Raw genomic sequence first — 22,295 nt, forward strand, 5'->3', positions numbered from 1 at the left:
GTTATCACCAGTTCAACAGAAATTACCACTGAGTTCCGGGAATTTTGGAGGCTGGAGTGGGGCAATGCATGGTTCATCAATTGCCAGAATGACAGTTCAGGACCTCATCATAGTCATGGTCCAAACAAAACACAAGAGGTGAATTCCACAGGTGATTTGAGTGTGACTACCTTTGAGCTGAAAATGATGGTCCCTGATGTAAAGACAGCACTTGACAGAGTGTGGCATCAAGCATTCCTAGAATGTGACCAATCACCTCACCGTCAGTCCACCCTCAAACCATAGGAAAGTGGTAGAAGCTCCATTGATAATGCCACCAAGTGACACTTACTCAGCAATGACATGCTCACCGATGTTTAGTTAAAGTCCCACCAGGACCAATCTGTTTCAGACCTCAATGCAGCCTTGCTACCAAATGGAGCGAAGATCTGAACTCAAGAAATGAGGTGAGAGTAACTGCCCTTTACTTCAAGGCAGCATTTGACTGAGTGTGGTATTAAGGAGACTGAGTGTGGTATTAAGGAGCCCGAGTAAAATTGAAGTCAATATGAAATAGGGGGAAAACCCCACTGGCTGGAGTCATATCTAGCATAAAGGAAGATGTTGATGTCTAATTATGTTAGCTCCAAGGTTTCTTCAGGATGGTGTCCTAGGCCCAGCCACATTCAGCTGCTTCATTAATAGCTTTCTTACCATCATAAGGTCAAAAATGAGGATGTTTGCTGCTGATTGTAATGTGCAGTTCTTTTATGACTCCTCCAAGAGCAGTCCACGCCCATAGGTAGCAAGATGTGGACAACATTAAGATTATGTTGAATAGTGGCAAGCGACATTTATGTCACACAGAGGCAGCACGGTGGCCTAGTGGTTAGCACAACCGCCTCACGCCGCTGAGGTCCCGGCTCTGGGTCACTGTCTGTGTGGAGTTAGTACATTCTCCCCGTGTCTGCGTGGGTTTCGCCCCCACAACCCAAAAATGTGCAGAGTAGGTGGCTTGGCCACGCTAAATTGCCCCTTAATAGAAAAAATAATTGGGTAATCTAAATTTATAAAAAAAAAAAAATTTATGTCACACAACTGCCAGGCAATGAGCTTCTGAAGCAAGAGTGGGTCTTATTCTTGATATTCAATGGCATTACAATTATTGAATTCCCATCATCAACATTCTGAGGGTTACCATTGCCCAGAATCTTAACTGGACCAGCCATAATAATACTGTGCCTCCCAGTGCAGGCCAGGGACTGAGTATTCTGCAATGAGTGACTCCCTTCCTGATTTGTGAGTGTCTGCAAAGGACAAGTAAGGAGCATGATGAGATACTCTTCACTTACCTGAATGAGAGCAGCTCTTAAAAAACTCTCAAGAATCTCAAAGCTGCCTGCTTGGTCTGCACTCCATCTGCCACCTTAAACATTCACTCCCTCCACCACTAGTACACAGTGGTAGCAGCAGTGAATAACATTTTGAAGATGCACTGCATAGGTTTCTTCAGCAGCACCTCTCAGACCTGTGATCTCTACCGCCAAAGGCAGCAGATACATGAGAACATTATTTCTATTTGAAAATTCCCTTCTGAATCACACACAATCCTAACCTGAAAGTATATCACCATTCCTTCACTGTTGTCAAGTTAAAATCTTGGAGCTTTCAACCTAATATTGCTGTGGAAGAACCTACATCACATGGACTGCCATGGTTCAAGTTGGTAGCCTCCCAAATTCCAGACTTGCCAGTGACACCCATATTCTGGGAGTGAATAACAACGTGCTCAGAATTTAATGGTAGTCAGCCAATGGTAGGTGAGTGTCCTCTTACCTGTAATCCACAGTGGAGAGGCAAATTTGAGAAATAGAAGAGTAGATGGTGTTATATGCAATGCCAACATTTCTTTTAAGTGAAAGAATGCTGAGGTCAGTTCCATAGAGAACAGAAAATACTTAATCTTTCCCAACACTGAGAAGAAGAAACCTGCTGTTGTCAAGAAGACATGGTTGGAGTGAGCTGAGGAGGTCAGCAGGAACATTGTCCTCCGTTCCTGCATCCAGTGGTCTAATAACCTACCAGGAAAGATGGGGACAGTTGCAGTTTCATTGTGTCAGGTGCAGCCTCCCCATTCATTCTGACTTGTCAACTGCATTCCATCATATTGTCATAGGAATGTCACTTTAAGAAATGTTTGTTTTCTGGCTCTGGCTCTGCTCTGCTTTTTACTTTCGTTTTGAGCTGGAAGCTGTTTGTGACTCTGAGTTTTACTTTCGGTTTTCAGTTGGGGAGCTGCATGCAAACCAAGAAGGTGTATTTTGGTCTCTCTCTCTGCATGCTAAAGAATGTCTCCAGAACACTTGATAATTTCAAAGTAATACCTGTTTCTGTAAGGAATGCAAAGCTACTGTTTTTGTAGGAAAAAAGAGTGTTTGGCTTATGGATGTTGTTAGGAAAGTTACTAAGGGTTACCTATAGAGTACTGTATCTTTGGGGGGAGGGGTATTTGTGTTGGTAGTTGGTAAAATATTTACTGTGTGTTTATAAAATATTAACTTGATTCATAGAATTAACATTGTTTTGTTTAAGAATACTTAAGATCTCTGTTGCATCACACCTGGAAAGTGGGCCCTTGTGCTCCCCATAACCAAAATCTATTAAAAGTTGTAGGTCTGGTGAACTTCATGGTCTACTTTGGTGTTCTCTAAACCCTGGCCCATAACAACATCCAATTGCTATGCACTATCTCACCTTCCGACTTATTTATCCACCACTGTCACTTATCCTGATCCGTATGCAATGCGATGCTTCTGCTTAACAGTCAACTTTATTGAGTGAATGCATGCTTTTACAGACAGTGATAGATATGTTGTTTGCCCAATAGGAGAAATGAGTGCAAATTGAAAGGAGAGGAAGAGAACTGTAGGTGGTTTACGATACAGGCAATGGAGGCCAGTGGCCTATCTAGATCCTTGATCATCAGAGCTGGAGAAATTGTGCCTTCATATCTGCCAGGTGACAGATTAAATATCTTCAACCCAAATCTCATACAAAACTCAGTGATGCTAATTTGATTTCAGCATCAAGTGCAATATTAGTCTAAGTAGCAACACTTTTATGTCGCCATTATTCATTCATATCCAACTCTTCCCTCCTCCAGAACACACGTTTCTTCAGAGAGAAGCTGAATCCTTCTGTGGGTTCACTGTCACAGGACACATTGCCAAGTACCAGCGCAGATATTTGGTTGTCCCTATTAGTTTATTTTCACCTGGTGAGTCACCATTCACAAGTGAAGACGAGAATGTGGTGGCGGAGGCAACTATGGAGTGTTTTTCGTGAAAGGTACAATTCTTTCTGAACTCTGTTTAGCCGGACGGATGCTGGGATAGCAGCAAAGATTAGAGATACAGGCACAGCAACAGAGAGGATGGAAAAGTGCAGCTCAAGCATCTGTAGATTGGCTTCACAAGCCATTGAAGGCTTTCCTCCATTGATAGGCTGGGCGCCTCCATGTAATATTTACTTTCGACCAATGTGGGTAAATGATTGAACTTTTGGGTTATTAGAGAGTTCCTGACATTCATGAGTAACAGTGTAAGTAGCTGGTCTTGCGTTGGGGTCTGAACCTTCATCATCATCATCATCGTCCACTTCTCCCCTTGTTCTCCTCTCCACTGCAATCTTTCTTAAAGGGTGAGTGATGAACACTTGTTCTTTCTGCATCTCTCTTCCTCGCTGCTTTATGTCGTTGGGCAGAATACAGCAGATCACAATTATCCAAAAGGCCTACACTGTTAAGTACTGAAGAGCACCTCAAAACCTGCCTGTCACCTGAAGCGCAAGATGCTTGCTCAGTTATGCATTTGGCTGTTACATGGTTGCCATTGTAGAGCTGTAGAGGTTCATTAGTGCTGTTCCTCAGAGCTACTATCAGCCTGGTTAGCAGCACACTCCTGAAGATTATTACCAGGTACAGACAGATTGGAGATGTTGGGTGGCCACAGTATGAAAGTATCATTGCAACCCCAGCAGAAACCTGCATGAATCTTACCTTGTTGTTGCAGACCAGCTGAACATTCCTTGTGGTTGATGAGTTCTCCTGGTTGATTTGAAGGTGCATTTATGTAGCACCTTGTATCTGTGAAAAGCCTGTTCGCAACACAAATCCATGTATCTGCTATTACCTTCATCCCTACAAAGCTACCCATTCATCACCTGCCAATTATGCATTATCATAGAATTTACTGTGCAGAAGGAGGCCATTCGGCCCATCAGGTCTGCACCAGCCCTTGGAAAGAACACCCTACTCAAGCCCACACCTCCAATCTATTCCCTTTACCCAGTAACCTCACCTAACCTTTTGGACACTAAGGGGCAATTTACCACGTCCAACACACCTAATCTACACATCATTGGACTGTGGGAGGAAACCGGAGCACCCGGAGGAAATCCACGCAGACGTGGTGAGGAAGTGCAAACTCCACACAGACAGTCACCCAAGGCCGGAATTGAACTTGGCTCCCTGGAGCTGTGAGGCAGCAATGTTAACCAGTGTGCCACCATGTTGCCCCGAATGGGTGGAAGCCAACTGGAATGTCTCTGGTAGCACCCTGGAATGAACCAGCGTCAAATTAATTTGAGACGGTCGTGAGTTTCATGGCGCAGCCACCAGCTTGAGGAGGAGGTGGGTGTTTTCAAAGAGGCTGCTGGTTTCTGCAACCACCTGACATTTTAATCTTCACAATCTTCACCTTAATCTTCAGAAGCACTGCTCCCCTGAGAGGTCAATGAAGCTGAGCTTCAGTCTGTACAGTCTGTATAGTACCCACCGTGAATTCAGCACCTCTGTTGTTCTCTTTGTCATTCTATTATTCAACTCTCTGCTCTGCACCTACAGCTGGTAGCTGATACTGGGTGCCCCCCTTGCTGAAGTCCAGTCTAAAACAGCCTTGCCATCAATCATCCACCTTGATGCACTGTGAGTGAGAACCTCCAAAATGTACACGCTAATCTCTCATAAGTGCTCTTTCCCAAACACAAAAACAACAACTCTCCTTTATATAATCCGTTTGATATAACAAAAATGTCCCGAGGTGCTTCAAAGGAACATCATAAAGCAGAACTAATCACTGAGCCACAAAAGGTGATGTTAGGTTAGACGGCCAAAAGCTTGGTCAAAGAGGATCATTGAGGACCATTTTATTGGAGAAAACAGAGTTTTAGTGAGGGAATTCCAGGACTAAGGCCGAGGAGTTTGGAGGTATGGCCATCAATGGGGGAGCAGTTAAAAGTGGGTATGCTTAAGAGATCAAATTAGAGATACACAATCACCTTGCAGGGCTGTGGGATTGGCAGATCTCACAGGGCTAGGGATAAACAAGGCTTTGTGGGGATTTTAAGAGGCCACACCATCCCTACCTGCGATGTCCCCTGCGCTCCTCTAATTCTGGTTTCTGGCACATCCACATTCGCTGTGCCTTTAGCTGTCATGGCTGAGGTTCTGGAATTCCTTCTCTAAACCTCTCCTTTTCCCTTCCTTTATGATGCATCATCAAAACTACCGATTTGACCAAGTTCTTTGGTCACTTTTGTAAGGGGAAACGAAGAGTCCGCACTGAGTTGTAGAGGAAAACAAAACTTACTTTATTTAACACATTAACTATTATACACAGCTCCAGTAGTTCCCTATTGGGTCTTTTCTAGTCAGTGCCTGTCTGGCCGACTCTATTCATACAAAGGCACATGAACCTTGTTAATGGACTCCACCCTCATATTGGGGGAGCTCGTATTGTGAAAGTTCCACGGGGCAGTGAATCATCCCTACCCTGTAAGACCCATGTGGGTTACAACAGTCACCTATTGTGGATCAATGTCAAATTTTGCTTTATTACATTGAAGCACTTTGGAATGTTTTATTATGTTTGAAGTGCGATATAAATACAAATTGTGGTTACGCACTTTATCAAACATTTTCCTAGAGAAAACAGCTATGAGCTGAGCATTTATCAGTCTTCAGACTCCTGACCTTTAACCTGCACAAAATCTTGTCTCCATTTTAATGCTTAGCGTCCCAGAGCCTGGGGAACCTGTGCAGAAGGCATCAAGTTCAAAGTGTGGTGAAAAGCTCATTAAATCAGTCGAATATAAATATTAGAACCACCCATACGCCACTGGGTGGCACACAGCCAAATCCACTTTGGTAAACAGGAAGCAGATGCATTCACGGCAGGACGGGCTCGAGCTTTACGATTTTGCCAATTTACCACCTCCCTATGACCCTATCCCACCGGTCATGGGGGTGTTAAAACTCTACCCTGTAAGTTCCTTCAGTTCGCTGAAAGCTCGCTCATGACTACTCAGTCACATTGAACATATTCTTCACAAATATTATACTGTGAATACTAACCTATTTCATCATCTTTAAAACCCCAAGCACAACCTTTCAGGACGAAATACAGAAAAATGCAATTGTGATAATAGCAATCTTCTCCTGATTTTTTTTTTGTCTACTGAAACCTCACATGCAAATACATGCCGCACAATGCAAGAACAGCTGCTCCCCACATTTCCCAAATGCTCATTTTGGTAGCTTGCCTTATCAATAGAAAATCAAGCCTGTCAGTATTTAGTTGAGGTCTCATTGAGTCAGTAGATTGAAAATATAATTTATCTGAGTAATAATGGACAAAGATTCTTTGTTAGTCTGAAGGGAGTCTCTTGGCGTAAGTTGCTCCTTGGTGTGTTGAGCGTATCAGAGCGCAATCTTTTAGTTCATTGTTGCCATTAGTGTTCAGGTACGTATATATTTTTAAAACACATTTTCTGAATTTATCTTCTGGCTTTGGATTCCGGAGCTGAGGAGGCGGAGAAATGAAATATTCAGCACCACTTCGCAACTGTGCCATTACTGGGAGTTTTACAATGAAACATTCTTTTTCTTATTCTGTTACAAAATGAATAACAAGAGGCAATGTTAACCTAATAAAACAGGGCGACTTTGGGTCAGACGTGGAAGGGGGGAGTTAAAGTCTGAGAAATTTGTTGCCTGATCCAAATGTAATCTTCAACCCGTCCATGCCCAGCCACAGCTGAGACGGGGAGGTGAGCTGACAACCATCCTGATCTAAGGAGACAGGTTAGAACTTGAAACATGACCACGAGTCTGCAAGACTCACTGATTCCAGGTTTTCAGCTCTAAGTGCTGTTCGTCAGGTTTTCCGGGCTTTGGGGGAACCCTGGTTGAGTATTTTGTTGCAGTGGTTTATGGAGAAAGGCTGATGGGTAGGGGCACAGAAATGATTGGTGCATTGGCTGGCCTGTTAGAAAGCCTGCTGCCAATGTCAGGGAGCATTGGGACGTCCAACAGCAGGCTTGCACACAACTTTGTTCAGCGCTCAGATCCCATTTGTCCAGGGGTAAAAGTGAGGTGGATCTAACCGTGCTCCAGGACCTGATGGCCTTTGTCTCAGCTGCCATTGCGATGCAGGCAGAAGCCACCAAACATCTGAGTGCTGCTCTGGGTGGTCAGACTGAAGTCACGCAAGCTCATTTTGCTGCCTTGCTGGTTGGGAATACCTTGCTCAGAGGCGACTGCAGAGTCTCACTGCAGTCCAGCGAATTGTCCTTTGACAGGTTAGTAGGATTGCAGGAATGCTGACTCGGGGTTGGCAGTGTCTTCATGAAGAAGGAACCTGCTGCCCTTCCCAGGATGACAGCATTCATCCTCCCACCATTGGCATTCTGCCAATGCCATTGCCAACCAGCCTAGACTTCTACTGCCCATGCTGTGGTAGTGCAGTCCAAAGCCAGGCTTTCTGGGCCACAGTTGTTCAAGGTCATCCTGAAAGGCCATCTTCAGTCTCCCCTATTGAGAGTCAGCAACTTTGCACCTGGCATGTTGCAGCCAATGGGACAGCACTGCACTCAGCCAGGAAAAGACACTGCATGAGAGGCACAAAGGAAATGCGCAAGGATGATTAGTTTAATTGTATATGGAATATTGGATGATGTTTAGTTTAGTGGTGATATTTATTTCAATATTGTAAGCCAAGACAACAACTACGGTGGTCCGTCACAGAGGTTGGTAACCGTGGTGTTGGTGAAAGGGTAATTGACGTTTCACCCACTATTACCACAGTCATATGAGTCGACCATTGGCAGAACAGCCAACGAAAGGAATGTATTGGTTGCCTCCTTCCTCCCTCCCTCCTCCTCTTCCTCCTCCTACTCTGCTTATTACATGCCTGTTGGAAAGGGCTGTGCCCTTAAGATAGTGAGGTTTTGCAGAACACGTCGATTACTGACCAATCATGACACATCCTCTAGAGTACTGTAGGACTCTTCCAGAATGCTCAAAGCAGTGGAGGATTTGCTCGAGCATCTTAATGGTCTGCTCTATAATGCCATGTGGCAGTATGGCTCTCATTGGGCCAAATTTTCATTCAACTGGGGAGGCCGGACTGCAATTTCCTGCAAACAACCTCCAGGCCATTGCGGAACAGGCCACCCGTCCGCAAGCAGTAGATAGTCAGCTAGGCCACCCATTGAAGGCCGACTTCACCTCCTAAAGTGAAGGTGCTGGAAGGTACTTGGGAAGAACATCCAAGTAGAAAGAACAATGAATAATGGTGCAATAGGGCAGAGAGTGGATAACATTCTCCAATGCATCACTGCAGGTTTCGGTAGGAGGTGGACAGGAGGAGGGTGTTTTTCTATCGGCAGCCAGATTTTCCAGACACTGTCAAAGTAATGGGAGCGAATAGGCATGGTGCTTAAATTCCAGCATTCAAGCTCCAAGGATCTGGATGCAGTTCCACAAGAAGCTCAATGACCTCGGACAAGTTGACAACGTCAATGAATGCATCCTCAATGTCTCATCCTTACAACTGAGCTATTAGTCTCATACACTGCTCCAGTCACCATACCTCTTTGCTCATCTACCAACATCCCCAATGAAAAATAACTTGGACCCCAAATTCATAACGTCTCCTCACCTTCATGCACTTAGCACTGCTGCAAGCCTCACCCCATACCCCATGTCTTGCACACAACATTTCAAGCATGCCAGCCACATCACATAAACACATTGCAATACACTCACTTTCCTCTCTCCCGCAGGACAAGATGGCGCACAATCAATGGGGGACAGACATGGCTGCATGTCTCCACAGAGACAGTGCTCGCCATCCTTGTGGAGGCCAGTACTGAGGCTGGAGGACTGGAATCAGCAAAGATGAGGGTATGTTCCGAACTAACCCACTTTCTCACATCCCACTTGCCCCCCACCACCACGCCCCCAAATTACATTCTTCCGATGGTGTAAGCATGTGCCTCTTGCTTTTGCCGCTTCCCCTCATTACCACACTATCCTGGTCAGGCTGCGATGCAGTTGTACGAAATGGGAAAGAAGAGACTGATGATCTTTTTCTTTCATGTGGCTTTTAGGAGCTGTTGTCACATGTTTTAATGGTCAAGTCCAAAGTACTGCTGGAGAGCAGGGTCACTATCAAACTTTAGTCGGGGTGAGATGCTCGTACGTGCTCCATGGTTTAATTAGCGTTTCTGCAGTCGCAGTCAAGGTGAGGTTTGTGACTTGTACATCAGATGATGATGAAAGTCTGTGGCCGGAAATTTGAGGCATCCCTCGTCACCTGCGAGATCGGTGGTGAGGGCGGCAAATCTCGTGAGAATCAGGAATCATGATTCTCGACGGAGAGTTTTCCGATTTCCTCCTCCACCTCACCGATGGCATCACGAGATTCACACCCACAAAGGAAATGAACCTTATTTCCATGAATTTCCATTCGTATTAATATTATTGAAAATTATTATATTATTATTCTGGCAAATGATCCCCCCTCACGAAATCTTGAAGCACAACAGGTTAGGCCAGGCATGAGGGAGTCGAGGGGATTTGCCCAGTTTGGTCTATTTTTTAATTTGGCCACTTCTTATTTAGAATAGGTGTTCTCTCCCGCCAGCCCTGTTTTACAGCATGGCGCGTCCCTGCCGGCAGCGGCCAATGGGGTTTCCCATTGTGGCCACCCCATGCCGCCGGGAAACTCGATGACCTGGGTACACTGCTGGCAAAGTGGAGGATCCCGCCTCCGGAGAATCCCGATCTTTCACGTCCCTGTATTGAAATATACTTTAACTATCTACCTACCCTGTACTGCTTTACATTCCTCTCTCAGTTTGTTAAACCGCTAACCTGGTACCATCGTTCTTCTTTCGTCTATATCCAAATTATTTATATAAATGTCAAACAAAGAAGTCACAGCACAGATTTCTGGGCACACCATTACCTGTATCCTAGAAAGATCCAATTCTGCCTGCTATTTGCTTTCTGCCCTCTGACCATTCCTCTATTCATATAGCTCCATTCCCTTAATGACACGTATCTTCGTTTTTGTAGTCTGTGAAAACTTTTCAAATGTCTCCTGAAAATCCATATGAACAAAATGCATGGTTTGCCCTACACCTGTGCATTCGGTGATTTTCTCAAAGAAACCAATTAACTTAGTCATCAGACCTTGACCTTTACAAATTTAAACCGATGATCATGATCAACACATGCCTGACAACAACCTGAATTTATATAGTACCTTCGACGTTCTAAAGCATCCCAAGGCACCTCACACGAGTGGTATCAAACCTTTGACACAGATCCACATAAAGAGATATTGGGACAGATGGCCAAATGCTTGGACAAAAAAGGTTGGTTGTAAGGAATGGCCTAAAGAAGGGGAGAGAGCAGGATATGAGGAGAGGTTTAGGGAAGGAATTCAAGAATTTAGGGCCTAGCTGAAAGTGCAACTGTCAATGGTGATGTAACAGTGCTGGGGAAGCTCAACTGGCCAGAATTGGTGGCGTGTTGGGACCATGGAAAATTGTAAGGCTGGAGGATATTGCAGAGATAGAGATATGGAGAGTCAAGACCATGGAATGATCTGAACAGAAGGATGGGAATGATAGATTTCAGTTTTGTCACCAGACTAGGGGTCAACGTAGGTCAGTTCATGGGTGAATGGGACATGGGGTGAGTTCAGATATGGACAGCAGAACTTTGCACAAACTGAAGATTACAGGGTGGAAAGTGGAAAGCTGTTTCAGAGGGCATCGGAATAATTGAGGTCAGGGGTGAAAAAGGCATGGATGGCATTTTTAGCAACTTATGGGGTAAGGCAGGAAAGGCTGATATTACAGAAGTGGATGTAGGTGGCCTTGTTGATGGGGCTATAAGAGCCAACAGTGAGGACTATTTCTGCCTACAACTCAACATGTTCTATTTTTATAATCAGTTGTATGTGACAACATTGGCAACACAGCATCATTTCCAATGGTAAATATTAATACAAAGTAACCAGTTAAAACCACAGCCACATTAAAAAAAATATTTATTAGGGGTATTTGCAGTTTTTATAATAATAACAATGACAGCAACATAAACATGGTACATAAAACATTTCCATCTTCCATCCCCATCACATTCTTCACACCCCCACCAGTAAAACAATAGTCTAACCCTCCCCTCCCTTGGATTTCTGCTTCTGCTGACATTGTTAATTTTCCCCGAGAAAGTCGATGAACGGTTGCCACCTCCGGGCGAACCCTAACATTGACCCTCTTAGGGCGAACTTTATTTTCTTGGGACTGAGAAACCCAGCCATGTCACTAACCCAGGTCTCTAATTCTGGGGGTTTTGAGTCCCTCCACATTAGTCGGATCCATCTCCGGGCTACCAGGGAAAGGCCAAGGCGTCAGCCTCTTTCACCCCTGTCTCTTCCGACACTCCAAAAATCGCCACCTCTGGACCCGGCACCACCCTTGTTTTAAGTACTGTGGACATAGCCTTAGTGAACACCTGCCAAAACCCTCTAACCTTCGGGCATGCCCAAAACATGCGGACATGATTTGCCGGACTTCCCGTGCACCTCGCACACCTGTCCTCTACCCGGCCACCATCATGTGTCCACAGCCACATTTTGTGATTCCACCGAAATCTGCACCGTTGAATTCCCCGATGGCCGACAGCCCTTTAACGGCTCTCACAAAAATTACAGAAGCAATTGCAAATCCGTTAGTCCTACTTCAATTCTGTGCAAAGCAATAGAACTGGTTATCAAAAAAAGCTTGACCACTACCTGAACAACAATTAATGAGGTAAACAGCAATTAAAATGGAAGGGAAGGTTTCTATTAAATTGACCTCCTTGTGCAGGTAGGCTGTGGAATGTGTAGAACCTGAATGGAAGAGACAGCAGGAACACACGCTAGGGTAGCAATGAACGACTGGTTTATTACGATATACACAGAATCACGGAAACCACTACTCCTCTCCCAAACGTGCCACCCTGCCTGACCTGCACCCAGGCCAGGGTTTTTATACAGAGTAGTTTTCCCTTGTTAAGAGGAAATCCCGCCCCCAATTACCAGTTGAGTTTGGTAGCATAGTGGTCAGCACAATTGCTTCACAGCTCCAGGGTCCCAGGTTCGATTTCCTGTGTCACTGTTTGTGCGAAGTCTGCACGTTCTCCCCGTGTGTGCGTGGGTTTCCTCCGGGTGCTCCGGTTTCCTCCCACAGTCCAAAGATGTGCTGGTTAGGTGGATTGGCCATGCTAAATTGCCCTTAGTGTCCAAAATTGCCTTTAGTGTTGGTTGAGTGGGGTTACAGAGTTATGGGGATAGGGTGGTGTGGGCTTGGGTTGGGTGCTCTTTGTAAGAGCTGGTGCAGACTCGATGGGCCGTATGGCCTCCTTCTGCACGGTTAATTCTATGATTCTATGATTCATACTCAGGTAAGGGGGGGAATCGAATGGAGCACAGTACTTGGCCCCAAAGGGGTCAGAACAGAATGTAATATGACACGGCAGTGTAGAAATTAGTATGCCATGTGCTTTATTTTCAGGCATATATTTGCAATGTAGGTATTAACCCCATTGTCAAATTCATGATACCCATATTTGTTTTATGTGTTCTGCCTCTTGAGTTTGCAAAGGTCAATTGCCTGTTAAAGGACTCTTTTGGCAAATTGGTCATTCCATGTGTGATAACGGCTTCCCTCATGATGCCAAGCGAAGGTAAGTGTTGGGACTTTTTTTTCAAAAACACCCTCCACCGGAATCAGGATTACCACATCTCTCTTCCTGGACGTACGTCGGGGAGCCATACAACCTAAGATTAATTTCTTCACTGGGACTAGTAGCCAATGCCGACAGATTACCTTGAGAGTGCATCTGAAACAGTGCTGTTAGGGCATTTAGACATTCTGAATTCTCCATCTGTGTATCCGAACAGGAGCCGGAATGTGGCAATTAGGGGCTTTTCACAGTAACTTCATTGTAGTGTTAACATAAGCCTACTTGTAACAATAAAGATTATTATTATTATAACCAATCTGAGAGTTGGACAGATATCTTAAGAGCTACAGGAATCTAAACCAGTAGAACATACATTCAATGATCTGACAATCCTCCAGGGTACCCTTAGGAATCACAGTTTCAAAGCTAGGCAATAGAAAGGGCAAACATATCTCTATTTATCCTGGCAATTTCCCGTTCTGTTCTCTACCAGATTTTTATCTTTTCACTATCCACAAAATATTTACATTTCTCAGGAACAGAAGGGTCAGTAACTTAAGGACACAGATTCAAAGTAATTAGTAAAAGACCCAGAGGTGATAGAAAAACATTTTTAATGCGTTAAGTTGCTAGGATCCAGAATGCATTGCCTGGAAAGGTTGAGGAAGCAAATCCAATAATAACATTCAAAAATAAATTGGATAAATACTTAAAACGGAAAAATAAACATTACTGGGGCAGAGCTATGGAACAGATTGGAGCAGACACAGGCCTCATTTGTTGGTCTACCATTCCAAGATTTTATAGTTCTGAGTCGCACACCTATTATTTTTCCATTTGAGAAAGGTTTAATCTTTAGTCTCACTTCAGGTTTGCCAGTTCTGTAATAATGTTCATTAGTCCTATAATCATGGTCTGACTTAAGTAATCAGCCTTTATCTGCTTAATCTACCACCATTATTTTAAATACCTGGATCACATCCCCATTAAGATTGCTTTCCTCCAATAAAAGCAAATTACATTTTGTTACCCTACCCTCAGCACTAATCGCAGAGCTTAATTGACTTTATCGACCACTCAAGCTTTGCTCTGAAGTTTATGATGTCATTTGAACTGCTGAGACATAATTCCATCTTTGTAATGTGTTCTCACCAGAATATTCTGGTTTTTATAAGCCTGGGAATCAAAGAGTTACACGATATTTAGTGACTTCCATTTTACACATTGGAAATCGGAGTGCACGGTCTTTGATAAATGTGTGTCAGTGAAGATATAGTATTTATTGTAGTCAGTAAGGAGCCCCGAAAAGGTAAGTCAAAAGTAGTTTGGCCCCCTCTTGGGCCGGCTTTTATCCTGGGGAATTAACGAGCCCCCGCTTTCGGGTCTCCGCCCTTCAGTGGGCGAGCTCGTATTCCACGAGCCCCACAGGGAGGTTAATCGGGTCATCCCCTTGGGTCTCGTGGGGGCTATAACATCCACCCCCCCCCCCCCCCAAAGTTTGCACGTCCCTCTATCGTGAGAAGTGGAGGAAGTTGCCTTTTCCCCTTTTCCCGCAGTTGTGCCTACGGCTGCTGTGGGGCTGGGTCGGGGTGGCGTGTTGCATGTTAGGGAATGCTGTTTGTGTTTCGATTGTCTGGGGGGGGCACCATCGGCAACTGTTCTCTACCGAGGTTATGGTCTAAAAACACGGAAGCCTGTGTCTCCATGTCGGATCCTAAATCTTCCACCTTACGCAACTCATTGTCAGGGTTCCTAGGGGGTGATATACCCAGGCCCCTGTGTACTGGACAGGTGGGGCTGGAAAACAGTTCCTCAGGTGGGGTTGGTCCTGATGCTAGCTCCCTGCTCCAGAGGTGGTCCAGGTGCTTATGCACTATCCGTTCACATGTTTTTATCATGTAAGATACCAGTCCAGTCTGTTTCACCACAGTCCCGGGATTCCACTGGGCACTGTCTGCAAAGTTTCGGACGTATACTGTGTCCTCCTGCCGGAAACGTCTGTCCTGCATCTGTCTGCTTCAGTGCTGCTTCTGGAGGTCTTGTCCTGTCCACTTTCCCGCTAATATCAGGGAACGTTGGCGAAGGCGGGTTCATCAGGCCCATCGGCAGTTCCACCAGTGCCATTCTGATTGTAAAGTGAGGTGTCGTCTGGTTGCTGAACAAAAAACATGCAATCCTCATCTCCATGGATCCTGTGGCCTGTTTCCTCATGCCCTTCTTGAAAGTCTGCACTGCTCGTTTAATCGGACTATTTGAGGAAGTGTGGATTGGGGCTGTCCGATGTGCTTCACCCCATTTGTCTTCATGAAGCATGCAAACTCTTCGCTGGTAAATGGCGTACCGTTGTCTGTGATGAATACCTATAGGATGCCATGGGTATTGATTGAGAATCGTAGCTTCTCAATGGTGGCCTTTAAAGTGGTGGATGGCATTTGTTGGTTGTCTAATCAATTGGAATGGTTGATATGACCTTGTCAGTCTTTGGTGGATATGGGGCCCATGTCGGTAATGGGAGGTGGGTCAGAGCATCCGTGTTTACAATCTGCGTGTCCGGGCGATACTCAAATACGTACTCGTAGGCTACTAAAAATAGGGCCATTGCTGCATCCGGGCAGATGCTATTGGTGGAATCGCCTTGTCCTCTTTAAACAATCCGAGCAATCCGGCTGCAGGACATACTGAAGGGGGGGGGGGGGGGGGGGGGTGAACAGCCAGATGTCGTAGTGTGTATAGTCACCAACAACATAGATAAAAAACGGGATGATGTTCTACTTTGGGAATAGCGATCACAAGTGATCCAAAAGGAAGAGTGCTAAATTGGGGAAAGGCCGAGTATAAAAAAATTCGGCAGGAGCTAGGGAATGTGGACTGGGAGCAGTTTAAGGGTAAATCCACATTTGGAATGTGGGAGTATTTTAAGGAAGGGTTGATTAGAGTGCAGGACAGACATGTCCCTGTGAAAATGAGGGATAGAAATGGCAAGATTAGGGAACCATGGATGACGGGTGGAATTGTGAGACTAGCTAAGATGAAAAAGGAAGCATACATAAGATCGAAGAAACTCAAAACTGATGAAGCTTTGGAGGAATATCGGGAAAGTAGGACGAATCTCAAACGCGCAATAAAGAGGGCTAAAAGGGGTCATGAAATATCTTTGGCTAACAGGGTTAAGGAAAATCCCAAAGCCTTTTATTCGTATATAAGGAGCAAGAGGGTAACTAGAGAAAGGATTGGCTCACTCAAAGACAAAAGAGGGAATTTATGCGTGGAGTCAGAGGAAATGGGTGAGATTCTTAATGAGTATTTTGCATTGGTATTCACCAAGGATAGGGACATGACGGATGTTGAGGCTAGGGATGGATGTTTAAATACTCTAGGTCAAGTCATCATAAGGAAGGGGGAAGTTTTGGGTATTCTAAAAGGCATTAAAGTGATCAAGTCCCCAGGACCGGATGGGATCTATCCCAGGTTGCTTAGGGAAGCGAGGGTTGAAATAGCTGGGGCCTTAACAGATATCTTTGCAGCATCCTTGAGCACGGGTGAGGTCCCGGAGGACTGGAGAATTGCTAATGTTGTCCCTTTGTTAAAGAAGGGTAGCAGGGATAATCCAGGGAATTATAGACCTGTGAGCTTGACGTCAGTGGTAGGCAAACTGTTGGAGAAGATACTGAGGGATAGGATATATTCACATTTGGAAGAAAATAGACTTAACAGTGATAGCAGCATGGTTTTGTGCAGGGAAGGTCATGTCTTACAAACCTAATAGAATTCTTTGAGGAAGTGACAAAGTTAATTGATGAGGGAAGGGCTGTTGATGTCGTTATACATGGACTTCAGTAAGGCGTTTGATAAAGTTTCCCATGGCAGGTTGATGGAAAAAGTGAAGTCGTATGGGGTTCAGGGTGTACTAGCTAGATGGATAAAGAACTGGCTGGGCAACAGGAGACAGAGAGTAGTGGTGGAAGGGAGTGTCTCAAAATGGAGAAAGGTGATGAGTGGTGATCCACAGGGATCTGTGCTCGGACCACTGCTGTTTGTGATCTACATAAATGATCTGGACGAAGGTATAGGTGGTCTGATTAGCAAGTTTGCAGATGATACTAAGATTGGTGGGGTTGCAGATAGCGAGGAGGACTGTCAGAGAATACAGCAAAATATAGGTAGATTGGAGAGTTGGGCAGAGAAATGGCAGATGGAGTTCAATGCAGGCAAATGTGAGGTGATGCATTTTGGAAGATCTAATTCAAGAGCGGACTATATGGTCAATGGAAGAGTCCTGGGGAAAATTGATGTATAGAGAGATCTGGGAGTTCAGGTCCATTGTACCCTGAAGGTGGTAACGCAGGTTGATAGAGTGGTCAAGAAGGCATACAGCATGCTTGCCTTCATCAGACAGGGTATTGAGTACAAGAGTCGCCAGGTCATGTTACAGTTGTATAGGACTTTGGTTCGGCCACATTTGGAATACTGCATGCAGTTCTGGTCACCACATTACCAGAAGGATGTGGATGCTTTAGAGAGGGTGCAGAGGAGGTTCACCAGCATGTTGCCTGGTATGGAGGGTGCTAGCTATGAAGAAAGGTTGAGTAGATTAGGATTGTTTTTGTTGGAAAGACGGAGGTTGAGGGGGGACCTGATTGAGGTCTACAAAATTGAGAGGTATGGACAGGGTGGTTAGCAACAAGCTTTTTCCTAGAGTCAATTACAAGGGGTCACGATTTCAAGGTGAGAGGGGGAAAGTTTAAGGGAGATGTGCGTGGAAAGGTTTTTACGCAGAGGGTGGTGGGTGCCTGGAACGCTTTGCCAGCGGAGGTGGTAGAGGTGGGCATGATAGCATCATTTAAGATGCATCTAGACAGATATATGAACGGGCGGGGAACAGAGGGAAGTAGATCCTTGGAAAATAGGCAACAGGTTTAGATAAAGGATCTGGATCGGCGCAGGCTGGGAGGGCCGAAGGGCCTGTTCCTGTGCTGTAATTTTCTTTGTTCTTTGTTCAATGGCTTATGATCCATTACGATGATAAAACGATGTCTGTACACATACTGGTGGAATTTCTTCACCGCAAAGACAATGACCAGCCCTTCTTTCTCAATCTGAGCACTGTTGCACTCCACAGTGGCCCAAGTCCCCGATGTGTAGGATATTGGTCTCTCCGTTTGGCTGTCCAGGCGGAGGGATAACACCGCCCCGATTTTGTATGAGGGGTCGTAGTCGGTCAACAACCCTGATGATGAAAGTCACTACTTCACCCTGGTGAAGGCTTCTTCTTGCGGCACTCTCCCCTTGTGCTTTTTCAGTAACACATGCAGTGGTGTGAGGATAGTTGCCAAGTTGCCAAGGGGCTGGTTTAGCTCACTGAGCTAAATCGCTGGCTTTTAAAGCAGACCAAGCAGGCCAGCAGCACGGTTCGATTCCCGTACCAGCCTCCCCGGACAGGCGCCGGAATGTGGCGACTAGGGGCTTTTCACAGTAACTTCATTGAAGCCTACTCGTGACAATAAGCGATTGTCATTTCATTTTCATTTCAGTTAGGGATAGATTTCCCGCTATAATTCATGAGTCCTAAGAACGACTGCAATTCAGTCGCATTCTCAAGCATTGGGGGTTTGTTTGATTGCTCGCACCTTCTCTTCTACTGGGTGCAAGTGTCTAAGTTGACATGGTACCCTAAGTATGTGACCTCTTTTGTGTAAAAAACACATTTTTCTCTCATAATAGCAGATGCTTGTCTCGGAAAACTGGAGGACTTCCTCCATGTTTCTCAGGTGCTTCTTTCTGGGATTCCGGTGACCAGGAAGTCATCCAAGTAGACCACCACTCGTAGTAGTCCTTGAAGGATGTTCTCTATGGCTCTCTGGAAAATAGTGCAAGCTGATGACACCCCAAATGGCAACCTTGTATATTCGTAGAGGGCTCTGTATTAATGTATTAATGGGGGATTAATGGACATGAATTTCCTGGAAGTCCTGTCCAGCTCCAATTGGAGGTATGCATGACTCATGTTGAGTTTAAAAAAAGAGTGTCTAGCTTAACGTAGAGGTTCTCAATTTGCAGCATTGGGTCTCTGTGCAAATGAGAGGCCTGTTAGCTTGTAATCCCTACACAGAAGGTTTTATTTGGTTTCAGTACCGGGATTACAGACGCTGCCCAATCTGCTAATTGTACCAGCCGGATGGTTCCTCGACTTTTCAGGTGGCTGATCTCATCCTCTACCTTTGTCAGCAATGTCGGGAACTGCCCTGAATTACTTTGGTTGAGCGTCAGGGTCTACGTGAGTCTTTGCCATGGCACCTTTGATCTTACCCACTTCCGGGTACTTCCACAGGATTTGATATAATCCCCCGGTGCCCAGCTTGAAAATCCGCTGCCAGTCCAAATGAAGCCACTGCAGCCAATCACGGCCCAGCAGACTCGAGCCGGGGCCCCGTATTATTATCAAGAGCAACCTGACGGACTGCTGTCCATAAGCAACTGAGGTCATTGTTGTACCTGCGATAGCCAGTGGTTTCCCCATGTTCATTGCCAAGCTTGCCTCGGTGCCCCTCAAGTTCAAATGCCTGCTGTCATATCACTGAGACAGCAGCCCCCCGTTGTCCAGCTCTATTTCTAGTGGGTGACCATTCACCTGGGTAAAGTGGATAGGGCAACCCGCGCCGTGGCGATGCAATTCAACTGCATGCACTCGTCTTTGTTAGGCTGCTCTAGGTGGAGGGTCCTGGCTCTAGGTGGAGGGTCCTGGCTCTAGGTGGAGGGTCCTGGCTCTAGGTAGAAGGTCCTGGCTCTAGGTGGAAGGTCCTGGCTCTAGGTGGAGGGTCCTGGCTCTAGGTGGAGGGTCCTGGCTCTAGGTGGAGGGTCCTGGCTCTAGGTGGAGGGTCCTGGCTCTAGGTGGAAGGTCCTGGCTCTAGGTGGAGGGTCCTGGCTCTAGGTGGAGGGTCCTGGCTCTAGGTGGAAGGTCCTGGCTCTAGGTGGAGGGTCCTGGCTCTAGGTGGAGGGTCCTGGCTCTAGGTGGAGGGTCCTGGCTCTAGGTAGAGGGTCCTGGCTCTAGGTGGAGGGTCCTGGCTCTAGGTGGAGGGTCCTGGCTCTAGGTGAGAGCCTCCCTCGACCAGGGTGAATTGCTTGGTAGCTGACCTGACATTGCTGGTCCCTATGGTTTCTTTGGCCTCAGATGCTGCACCTCTGTAAGTTATCCTCCAGTGGTTCAGGAGAGATGTCTTGCCTGGCTTCAGCAGCCTTTGGCTAACAGGCCTGCTACTGACAGTTTTCGGGCAAGACCTGGGTCCTAGAGATTCGGTTCCTGGGGGCCGCCACTTGTCTGAATGGGGGGGGGCGTCCTACGCTATTCCCCTCCATCTTTGATGTATCCTGGCGCTCCTGGACTCCCTTCTCTGCACTCTCCCATTGAAAGGAGGTTTCAATGGCCCTCTTCAGGTCCAAAGATGGCGCGGCCAGAAATCTTTGCTGGGTTGCCATGTTGTTAACTCTGCACACATGGCGGTCTCGTAGCATCTCCGTAATCACAGAGCTCCGCCAGTTTGCATAAGTGTGCCAGAAACTCAGTCCAGAATCACCCAGGTTCTCTCAGCCGTATTGAATGGGTGCCATGGTTGCACAGTGGTTACCACTGTTGCTTCAAAGCACCAGGGTCCCAGGTACGATTCCCAGCTTGGATCACTGGCTGTGCGGAGTCTGCACGCTCTCCCTGTGTCTGCGTGGGTTTCCGCCGGGTGCTCTGGTTTCCTCCCACCAGTCCCGAAAGACATGCTGTTAAGTAATTTGGACATTGTGAATTCTCCCTCCGTGTACCCGAACAGGCACTGGAATGTGGTGACTCAGGGCTTTTCACAGAAACTTCATTGCAGTGTTAATATTGTGACGATAGAAATTATTATTATTATTATCTTTGCACAATGACCGACGGCTTGGGGTCATTGTGGTTCGATATGAGCGCCACCAATTCATCAAACATCTTGGAGTCTGGGTCCACAGGGTAGGTTAGGCTCTTTATGACACTGAAAGTGGGGGGCCCACAGGCAGTCAAAAGAATCATCTTCTGGTGGTCCTCCCCAGTAATAGTGCTCGCTCAGAGAAAATAGCACATATGCTCCGCGTACTTTCACACTCATGTCAAAAGCGCCCAGTCTTCCAAAGAGTGGCATTTTTGAAACAGTGCTAACCTTGCTTCTCTGTGTTAAGATGCAGCCGTGTTCTGTGTGTCTCGCAGCGCCGCCTATCATTCCATTCTATCCTCATCGCCAATATTGTACTCAATGAGGTGCCCTGAAAAGTTAAGTCAAAAGTAGTCTTTTTCCTACTCCCAGTTAGGAAATAAAGCAACTGAGCAATACTCCAAATCCCAACCAGGATCATCCTGAGGTGCCTCTTCCTGGGTAAGCTTTTATCTTGGGCAATTAACGAGCCCACTGTTGGGCCTTCGACCCTCAGTGGGGAGCTCGTATTCCACGAGCCCCAAGGTGAGATTGACCGGGTTTTTCTGTGGGTCCGGTGGGGGTTATAACAGTATTATTATAAACTCTCCTATATGAATATCATTCAGGAAAGAGGAATTTTCCACATGTGCGATGGAGGTAGGGAACATCATGCACCACCAGCACATGTTATAAGTATATCAGATATTAACAATTTCCTCATGTGCATTGTTGGCTTCCTGCCCTCATTGGGGTCTCAGACAACGATCTTTAGAATGCATAGTCAGTGGCTACACAGGCAGAAGGCATTAGTGAACTATCCGTCTCACCTCAATACCTCCACAATCTTATAGCCAACACAGAACAACAGTTACTAAGACACTGGGAAAGAAATAGCAGAGGTCAGGAAATTAATAATCACACTGGCTACTTTTCTATTTTAAAAGATAACCCCAATCCTTTAAATTCTGCTCTCACCCTTCCATATTCCCAGCTGGCTTCTCCTTTATGTCCTCATCCACTTTGGTTTGATACGTAACCTTTGGCATCTCAGAAGCTTGCAACACAAGCTAGGAGCCTGAAAGTTTTGTTTTACAACTTCACTCGAGGTTCATGCCTTTTAGTAACACACGAGGGAGGAACAAGGTACACAGTTTTTCAATAACCTGAACAGGAGTCTTCAGTATCCAAAGGGAATTTACAAATGTTGTTTTCTTTTGTCTACTGTGGCATGCCTTAAAGGTTTATGCTTGTAGGTTAAAGCTTTAAATGCGTCTCACAAGTCTGAAATGGAGCTTTGGAGT

The sequence above is a fragment of the Scyliorhinus canicula genome, chromosome 9, assembly GCF_902713615.1.
Source record: "Scyliorhinus canicula chromosome 9, sScyCan1.1, whole genome shotgun sequence".
NCBI lineage: Eukaryota > Metazoa > Chordata > Chondrichthyes > Carcharhiniformes > Scyliorhinidae > Scyliorhinus > Scyliorhinus canicula.